This window comes from Quercus suber, unplaced genomic scaffold (genome assembly GCF_002906115.3).
Source record: "Quercus suber isolate HL8 unplaced genomic scaffold, Cork oak 2.0 scaffold_143, whole genome shotgun sequence".
NCBI lineage: Eukaryota > Viridiplantae > Streptophyta > Magnoliopsida > Fagales > Fagaceae > Quercus > Quercus suber.
Genome location: NW_027069604.1, coordinates 1,125,814 through 1,136,408, shown reverse-complemented (window position 1 = coordinate 1,136,408; position 10,595 = coordinate 1,125,814).

Here is a 10,595-nt window from a genome sequence, read left to right as displayed (position 1 = left end):
GAATGTTGATGTGCTTTAATGCCTGATGATCCGTGTATAATACAAACTCCCTCTGAATCAGGTAGTGCTCCCAATGCTTAAGAGTTCGTACTACAGCAAAGAACTCCAGTTCATAGGCTGACCATTTACTTCAAGCTTCACAAACTTTCTCACTGAAGAATGCTACTGGTCTGTTGTCTTGTGAAAGAACAGCGCCTATCCCGACCACAGATGCATCACACTCCACCTGAAACGCCTTATCGAAGTTAGGCAATGCCAAAACCGGGGCGGTGCTCAACTTTTCCTTGATTAAGGCAAAGCTTTGTTCTGCCTCTTTTCCCTATGAGAACTTCCCTTTCTTCAGACACTCAGTGATAGGGGCTACTATGCTATTGAAATCTCGAACGAACCGCTAATAAAAGGTTGCTAGCCCATGGAAGCTTCGCACATCACTCACTGTCTTTGGAGTTGGCCACTCTCTGATTGCACGGACCTTATCCTCATCAACATGAATCCCATCCGCACTGACCACATACCCTAAGAACAGCAACTTATCAGTCAAGAAGCTGCACTTCTTCAAGTTGATATACAGCTCATTGGCCTGCAACACCGCTAATACTTCTCGCACATGATTATAGTGGGCTGCTTCTATCTTACTGTAAATCAGGATATCGTCAAAATAAACTACCATAAACTTTCCAATAAATTGTTTCAATACCTGATTCATAAGTTTCATGAAAGTGCTGGGAGCATTGGACAATCCGAAATGCATTACCATCCACTCATACAACCCCTCTTTTGTCTTAAAAGTCGTCTTCCACTCATCTCCAGGTCGGATCCGAATCTGGTGATACCCATTCTTGAGATCCAACTTAGTGTAACACTTGGACCCACTCAACATATCAAACATGTCATCTAGTCGTGGAATAGGAAATCGATACCTGACTGTGATCTTGTTGATGGCTCGACTATCCACACACATACGCCAGCTCCCATCCTTCTTTGGTGTTAACAATACCGGTACTGCACATGGACTCATACTCTCCCTGATCTGCCCCTTGCTCAAGAGCTCATCCACCTACCCCTGTAGAATCTGACCCTCTTGAGGATTCATCCTGTAATGTGGCAGATTTGGTAGACTAGCTCCAGGAGCTAAATCAATGCAATGCTGGATGTCACGCATCGGTGGTAAACCTGTAGGCAGCTCTTCTGGAAAAAAAACTCTTCAAACTCCTTGATCAATGGCTGAATTGCCTCAGGTATCTCAACAACCTTCTTTGGCTCACCATCTGTCACTACTACAGCATATACCTATTTCAACTCCGTACAATCCCTGTCAAACTTATCTTCATTGTTCACTATAAGGAGTGCTGGCTTCCCTTCCACTTTAGAAGCTCTGGGTCTACTGCCTTCCTTAATAGGACCAAGGACAACTTTTCTATCATTCTTAAAAAACACATACACATTATCCTTGTACTTATGAGTAGCATCTACATCATACTGCCAAGGTCTACCCAGTATTAAATAACATGCATCCATTTCAACAACATCACAAACTACTTCATCTACATAATATTTACCCATAGAAAAAGTAACACTACATTGTTGAGTAACAAGAGTTTCCGTACCTTTCTTGATCCAACCTATCTTGTACGGAGAGGGATGCTTTTCTATTTTTAGCCCTAGCTTGGTAACCAAACTATTCGACGCAATGCTCTCTACACTGCCACTGTCTATGATCAAATCACAGACCCTTTTATTGATGGTGCATCATGCTCGGAAGATCTCATTTCGCTGGTCACCGAATTCCACCCTTGGTGTGAGTAACAACCTTTGAATCACCAAAGACTGCCCTAATGGCACGCCTTCCTCATCCTCTTGGATCTCATTGGGATCATAGGCATACGGATCCGCATCATTATATACCTCTTCACCCTCTTGTTTACCTTCTACCTCACCCTCTTCTGCCACTACCAGATTCACTGTAGCTCGCTTAGGGCAAGTACTAGACCGATGTCCTGGTTCTCCGCACCTGTAGCACTTATTCCTAGTTGGCCTAGCATAGGGGTTGGCATTCGCTATTGGCTGGGCTGCGAAACCTGCTACTACCACTGTGGATTGGTTAACACCACTATTCTCCCTAACCACGGGTTGTGAAAGTGGTGTAAACATTGGCTGTTTACCTTTGTTGGCAATGGAACTAGAGGACTCTGAACTGCGGTTGGAAAACTTCGAACCTGTCCTGAGATGCTAAAATTCTATTTTCTTGGATAAGGTTACAGCCTCATTCAAAGTATATAGGGTTTGTAAGGATACCTGATCTCGGATGGAAACTTGTAACCCGTGTACAAATCTGGATATCCGTTAATCTTCAGTTTCCTCCAAATCATTGCAATTCGCCAACCTGTCAAATTCCTCCATGTACTCATTAACTATCCGAGTACCCTGCCTGCAATCCTGGTACTGTCTGAACAACTCCTGCTGGTAATCGGGTGGTAAGAACCGATCTGCCATTAATCTTTTCATCCTCCTCCATGACCGTATTGGAAGCTTTCATTCACGGGTATGGTTTAATTGAACACAATCCCACCAGGCAGATGCTCCTCCCTTCAATTTGTAGGCCACCAAACACACATGTTTGTCTTCTGCTGTACCCATATAGTCGAAAAACTTTTCCACCTCACTGACCCAATCCAGATACTCTTCAATGGAGACATTACCATTAAAGGATGGTAACTTTATTTTCATCCGATAGTCCCTCTGCTCCTGATAATCTCGACCATTATCCCTCACGAGACCACGATGATTCCCAAGGACTCTCTCTGCATACTCCTCATCTTCACTGTCTTCTTCGTTGTAGTCTTACTGCCTGTTCCGGTTTGGACCACGATGGGGAGGGCCACGCACTCGATTATCATGTCGCTCTTCATCAATGCGATTAGGGTTTCAGTTAAGCAAGGTGGCAAGTGCTGCTTGAATCTGGTCCAGAGTCTGTTGGGTTGAATCACGGAATTGTTGATTTTCATCACGAAAATCAAGGAACTCAGCCCTAGTGAGGACTGGGTTATTGACGTCATCACCACCGTCATTGTTATGGTGGTCACCGTCTTACCGGTTAGCCATCAGACCAGGGTAAATCAAGGCTCTGATACCAACTGATATCGCAGAAGCCTGAAAAGAAGCACACACGATGCTCTCTTGATGAAATAGAAACTAAACTGTTAGTTTCTGGTAGTAAACCTCGAATCCACGAGGGGTTTCCCTAAATCCACAAGGAGATAAAACTGGAATCCACCAGAAGAGAAAATTGACAAAATGTCTGTGTTTATTGATATTAGTCTAATTTGCCTCTGATAGCTACAAAACATATAAATACTGAGCAAAAAAACGTTTAAAACCCTAATTCGCACTAATTAAGCGATTAGGTGACAAAATTACCAAATTTTACCAAAAATGGCAAAATTGAGTTAAATGCAGAATCATAAATTACTGACCTTAAGGGTCATCCCAAAACAGACGGGACCTTATTCTGACTTTTAAACTAAAAGTTATTAAGGAAAAACAAATTTTACTATAAATAGCAAAAACACTGTTTTCGGGGCCTTAACGTAGGAATTTGCCTAAAATTTGGTGATGGTCATAGTCATGAATCTGGATCAGAATGCGTTTCCCTTCAACCTGCCAAATTTCATGCAATTCCGACACTGTTACCTCTGATGGCCCCTACTGGCACCCCCTTTGATCTTGCGTTGTGACTTCTTGCGCCCTTGTTGCTCCAGGAAGGCATGTGCTGTCTGTTCTACATCAGATGCAAACATTTAACATCATTGGTGATGAGTATACTGCTGGAAAGTTTTTCTTGAGGAGCAAAAGTACGGAGTACAAATATAAAGTCATTAGGCCACGTGGTTGGTGAGAGTGTAGTAGGAGCTTCAATGGAGTCAGCAACTATGGGTGGTGGTAGGAGTGGAGTAGGAGCTTCATCCTTAAAAAAATCAAACAACAATATCAAGAGCAAAAAGAGATGAAAACATAAATCAAATAAAAATGGAAAAAATCTGTACTTTTTTCCTCTTGTTCTTGTTCTACCCATGAGTGTAGAACAGGTTGTTTGAGGAAGAATAAAAGAAGTTAACTTCAAGCAAGATGTGAGGGACGAGAGAAATCACAAAAAAGAAGAAGAAGAGAGTATTAATATAGAAAAATGCTAAAGCAGCCCTAATAAAACTTTAGAATTCCAACTCTTTTTTTTTTAACGGTTAAAATCACTTTTAAGCTAAACTAATAAATTAGTCAATGTATAAGTAATTAAACAATTTCCATAAACCAAGAACTAAGCTACACTAAGCATAACATATATAAAGCAATATAGAAAAAGTTCAGAGAATAGAGTACAATGATCGTGCAACTCGGCCTAGCTAGTTGCGAGATGGTCACGACCTGGCTAGTCGCGTGATGATCACGGCTTGCCTAGTTAGCACTTTGATTTGGCTAAATATACTCATTTTATTTAAGTATTCCATGGAGGTGAATAATAATAATAATAATAATAATAATAATAATATATAAAATATCATTTTAATAAGTTGTGATTGGTGGCAAGTGGTGAAGCCAAAAATTTTTGCTTGAGGGAACAAAACTACTGTATTGATAAATTGGTCAAGATTTTTTTTTTTTTTTTTAAGAGAGAGTTTCAATCTATAGCGTCCGCTCCTAATAAATTGGTTAAGATAAATACACAACAAGTGCATATATAAAAACTTATAAACAAAAAAAAGTGTATATATAAAACTTATAAAAAAAATCGATTATTTTTGTTTTGTTATTTTAATGATACGAAGGATATATTTAAGACTATTAGAAATGAAAAAAAATCATGCAATGGTTTCAAAATTGAACTTTGTCTTTTACTTGTTCAAAAAAAGTTGTGGTTTCAAAGAATAAACAAATACAGAGAAATATTGAGTAAATTAAAGTAGGTATTAAAAAAAATTATGGTTTACATTTAGATTAGAACTTTGTATAATAATTACATTAGTTTATACTGTAATTAATTATTTATTTATCTTGTCATTAATATTGTCAAATTATTAAAAAATTTCAAATCAATTTTGTGATTAATCTTGCCTTCTTCCAAGCTGAAATCTTGGTTCTATGAAAACTAGATTTACTAGATTATAGGCAATAACAAGACTTTTGTACTATCAAGGAGATGGTACAATTATTTTATAGTCACCCAACGTTAAAAATACCATATATAGATATTACTCTTGGAACCATTTTTTCAGTTGGCTTTGTTCTGCCTTTTTATTTAAAACTTTGCATTTTTCTTATCTTTTCTTTTTAGGTTCAATCAATCCACACTCGTCACTCCTGTGCACTTAACCGATGAACCATTAAAATCTAGCCGGCTTGACCTTTGTGAAAAGAAATGGCAATGTTCATTTACTAGCCCAAATTTTTACTAGATTAATATAACCTGGAAGCACCCTCATTTCATTGAGAGTGCTATCTCTAATGATGTATTGTCCTTTTCTTATTCTTGAATTAAATGACAAACTATTTTCTATCCAAAAAACAAAGAACTCTTCTTTCTTCTTCTTTTTCTTCTTCTTTTATTCAAATACTCATCTAAAAATATTATATCAATATGGAAAAATATTCGAGAGGGAGAATACTGAAACCTAATTTCCTAGTGTGATGGAGGGGAAAAACTTACCAAAGTGTTGAAGTATAAAACGTAAAGGTGTGAAAAAACATTATGTTTAGGTGAGAATTAAGTACAGCTATAATTTAGGTAACTACTATAATTTTTGAATTCTCACTTGAAAATCCTATCAATTGAACACTATGACTATCTTAATGGATTTTGCAAGGTAGGTGGGATCATGGATTGGATCGTAGATCATAAGATCCTACATATTTTCATATTTAAAGCAAAAAAACATATTAATAATGACTTAGTATATTGAATAATTACGTAAATTGTGAATTTATCCATAAAAAACAAAGATTTGCATTATATGATGTAATTTGCATGTCTTACATCGCTACATCTATACTAATGAAACAAATATATTTATGTTTTGATCCAATGTATCTAAAAAGTTCAATAAATGTCTAATTAGCAATCAAATACCAAAATATTTATCAATAATATGGAAATACTTTCCAAGTTCTAAGTTCCAAGTTCCAAGTTTAAAATCCAAAATAAGTTATCAAATGGAAACTAGCTAACTAAAATATGAAGTCCAAAAGCAAGATTAATATTAAGGTGAAGTGAACATTTAATTATTCTCATTATAGGGTTCTTATGACCACCGTCCTAATCATCATCATCAACCATTTTATCATCTATGTAAACATTGTATATTTGTATACTAGAGTTGCGAAAGAGATCAAGATACAACTTCACACTCAACTATTCAAATTATACCACTCAACAACAATTACAGAGCGTGCTTAAAAAAATCAATCAATCAATATACAAATACAAGCAAACTAATAAAATTATATATAAGAAAAACATTTTAGTAATATTATAACACAAATTGGTATATTAATCAAATAAATTTAACAACATTATAGCTTAAAATGTAGCAAAGCCAATATAAATTTTTCATTTAGAAATGATGAAGCATTCCTTTATTTTTATTACAAGTGAACTAAAAACTAGAAAACATTTGCTTAGATTAACATAATTTTATAAAAAAATAAAAATAAAAAGCCATATCATCATAACATAGAAAAAAAAAAAAAAACCCCTTAAAGTTTTATCAAAACCAAAAATTTATCCCTTAAAAAAAAAAAAAAAACCAAAAACTGATATTTTGATAGGATCAGTAGAATCGGTACGATCCCATACGATCCTACACAATACTACATACGATTTTACCATTTTTATGATCTTAGTACAATTTTAAACATTTAAGTAAGATGGGATCATAAAATCGTGTGATCCTACAATCTAGATCGTGATTTTGACAACTATGGGATTTTGAACTAAAAAACTTTTTGAAAACCCGTTGATCAAAGATGTCAGCTTTATATTGATCAGTTGATATATAGATGATGTTCATTAATAAGCCGCCAACAACAACAATAAGCGAACCTGATAGAAAATTTGAGAAAGTGCAAAGCTACAATGGTCGCTAACATATATCTTTTCTTATAAATAGCTTTATTGCACGCTGATATGACTTATAAGTTATATATGAGTACGTTGGAACATTGATAAAGTGGTCGCTAACATATACTTTGAATTTAAAAGTGATAAAATTTAGGGTTTTGAAAAATGTTTTTCTTATTTGACCCAATTATGTGTTGAGTTATGACGTATGAGTACTTTGTAACATAAAAAAAAAAGTGGACACCAAGAGGTTTATTATCTTTCACATTAGGATAGAAAAAGGTAGATAATAGGAACATATTATATGAAAAAGATTATTAAACATCAAATTTTTATTTAACCCTGGTTTAGCAATTGATTATCAAATATTAAAATTAGTGGTCGTGTTCTAGTACAAAGATAAAGTGGGATAAGGAAGCCATAATAAGAATTTTGGGCAAGATTTATATAGGATGACTTTGATATTTTTATTTAATAAACCATTATTAAATAATACTATCCAATAAAAAATATGTAAATATAAAGAAGAATAAGATGACAACCATCCTTTCCTAACATCTGATCTCTAAAGTCTGCCATCACATGCAAGTAGGTCATTTATCTGTCTAATTTGACGGGTTTATATCCACATAAATTAATTATTCTATTTTATTTGGTTTATATATATAATATATATAATATATATATATATTAGTATTATGTAGGGGTGTCAATGTTAGACCTAACCCGCGAACACAACACGAACCCGACATGGGTTTTTGCGGGTTATAGTTGGGCTTTAATGAGTTTGGGTCATAAATGGGTCGACCTAAAAGCGATATGAAAAGAAATGTGTCATAAGCAGGTCAACTCACGTAATCCGCAATAAACACGTTTGACACACCAATTTATTTGCATCAACCTGAAATGACCCACTTAATACAACCCGTTTAACTCGTATAACAAATAAATTTTCATTTTATTTTAGAGTTGTCAAATACCTTTTATATCCAACATATATTTTAAATTTAAAAAGAAAAGTAAGTAATTACAAAAACTTACAAGGGATATAATTGGAAATTAAAACTTTACAAACTCTAGATCTCTAAACCCTACAAACCCTAAATCTCTAAACCTTCTTATAAATATCTTTTTTTTTCTTTTTTTTTGCAGTACTACTCACTCTACTATCTTATAGTCTCATGTCTAATTCTCAAACTCAAAGTCTCAAATCGGTTATTGCTCCCTCTCTCTCTTTCTCGAATGGGTTTACTGAGAAAACCGTTTTCTTGGTGTTTCAAAATTCTGTAGTAATTTTTTCTACATATATAATGTTTTTGTTCTACAAACTTTATGATGAATCTAAAGAAATCAATAGGCTAAAAATCTCCGGGTGTTGATCTTGAAGGCTGAGTCTTGGAATATCAAACAGAATCAGAGAAGAACGGTGGAGGCCGGCCTAAAATCCTCCGATGGTAAAGTCAATGAAAAGACAAAACCAAAAGGAAATATTTTCCAAGTTCTTATTTTTTTAGAGAATGTTTTTCATACCTCTGTTCTTCACACACGAATGTTTATATACTGTTCGTGAAACGGTTACTCATTTGACAATTGTTCCTATTATTGAGAAATTCAGGAAATTATAAGATAACTTCCATAATTGCCATGGAAGTTACTTGATCAGAACTTGTGCTCAACGGTTAGTGAAGGGTTTGGTTCGTAACGACGCAACCCATCCTTGGCTTTTGAAAGAGATTAAGTCAACAAAAGTCAGCAACCTCGTCCGTCCATTATTAAGGACGGACGAGCTTCGCTACAAGGATCAACAAAAGAGGGGGACGAGTATAAGAGGGACGAGCATAAGAGCCCTTTGTCCTCTTCTTTGCATTTTGTCATGGAAGGCTCATATGGACGAATAAACTTGACACATTTTCTTTACACCATCAGTTGCCCCCTTGTCCATGGGTCATCCAAGAACATGTAGTAACATAATTCTTTGGATGGACGAGCTCCTTTTCCTTAATTAGATGTGCCACGTGTCATAATTTCAATGGTGGCCAATCTCGTCGATTCATTTTTTTCGAGACGAAGACCACGTGTCATCATCTGATTAATTGTATCACTTCATATGCCTAAGTCAGCTATCTATAAATAGTGGAATGCCTCCACTGCCCTTCACACTTCTGAGATTTTCCTTTTTTGACATTCATCTTCTAGAGCCTTGTCTAAGAGTTTCTTCGCATCCATAGTCTTTGTTTGTCCTAGAGCCAGATATTCCCTCTTTTCTCATCTTTTAGGTTTTCAAAATTTTCTTTTCAAAAAATGTCAGAAATAACTATCTCCTCGTCTAGCAATAGTACAGAGAAAGCTATAGACGAGTATTATGACGAAAGTAGTGATAGTTCTAGTGATACCAGTAATAATAGTAGGGGAAACACCACGGACGAGGAATATGTTTCAGGGGTCCCTGGGTTTCTTGTAGAAGTAGTGCAATCTTAGGGAATGATACTAGATTCCGGATGAGTTTAATCCTAGATTTCCCGTCTATGGAGAGTGGTGTTGTAACCCTCATTTTGGGATAGGTGTATATGAGGCTTACCTTTTAGGGGGTCTTAGGTTTCCTTTAAATGCTTTTACTTGAGAGTTATTAGTTAGATTAGGTTTAAGAGTATGTCAATTTAACCCAAATGCATAGAGATTGATTATCTCTATGCAAATTTTATGGAGAGAAGTGTTTGGAGGGGACCGTCCTCTTATTGTGGACGAGTTCCTCTACTGTTATAAACCCTCAGAAATTCATCAATCTCTTGAATTTTATCAATTCACGGCCAGAGGTAGAGATTGTAGACTGGTGAAATTCTTGGCCTTGTCTGACAAAAAGTGGAAGACAGAGTTTTTCTTCGTCTCTAGTTTCTGGGCTAGAAATCCTATTGACGTTGGCCGAAATACATTTGGTCGTTTTACTGGGGACCTAAGGAACCTTCGTCCTGAGGGTAAGTCCCTTAGCTTTCCCCCTCTCATTTTTTATTTATTTATTTATTATTATTATTATTATTATTTAACTAAAAAAAAAAAAAAAACAAAAACTTTTCAATTCTATAGTTCACAATGCTTTTGAGTCTGAAATTTGAGATTTCTATGCTATTTTTTGTTCCTGCATTTTTGAGCAACCAATCAATTTTTAGAATGTTAGATGGTTCAAAATAGATTGAGATACTCCTACAATCTTTAAACGTAGCTTTATATTTGGTTGCCAAGAAAATTGACAAAGAGAGAAAAAGTTTTGAATTTGGTAATTTTAGCTAATTCAACCTTAACTTGGGTATAAACTATGCAATGATAGTTTTTCCTTTCCTGTATAATGTTGTCCATTTCTTGTTGGGTCCATTGATAGTTTTAGTATATGACTATGCATCAAAATCTGAAATTAATAGTTTTGCATAATTTGAGAAATTTAGTTTATTTTAGCAATTTTTGAAGATTAAAATATAAATTATAGCTGTTTTGA